Raw genomic sequence first — 248 nt, 5'->3', positions numbered from 1 at the left:
GCAGTGGCATCTTTGACGACAACGATTCTCATTGTCACTAGTGACAACGACGAAAACAACCTCCCTTTTCTCCCCGTTTGTTGCCATCCACTTTTTTTTCACTCTCCCTTTTCTATGGGACAACGATGGTGTAGTGACACCCACCGATGTTTTCTCCATCTTTTCCTCTCCTTCTTCTTAATCTCTCGTTCTCTAATTCCTCCATTTTCCTCTTATGATTTCTTCTTCTTTTCTGCCGTGTGTGTGTG

Source organism: Arachis duranensis, chromosome 8 (genome assembly GCF_000817695.3).
Source record: "Arachis duranensis cultivar V14167 chromosome 8, aradu.V14167.gnm2.J7QH, whole genome shotgun sequence".
NCBI classification, from domain to species: domain Eukaryota; kingdom Viridiplantae; phylum Streptophyta; class Magnoliopsida; order Fabales; family Fabaceae; genus Arachis; species Arachis duranensis.
Note: the sequence above shows the minus strand (reverse complement) of the source record.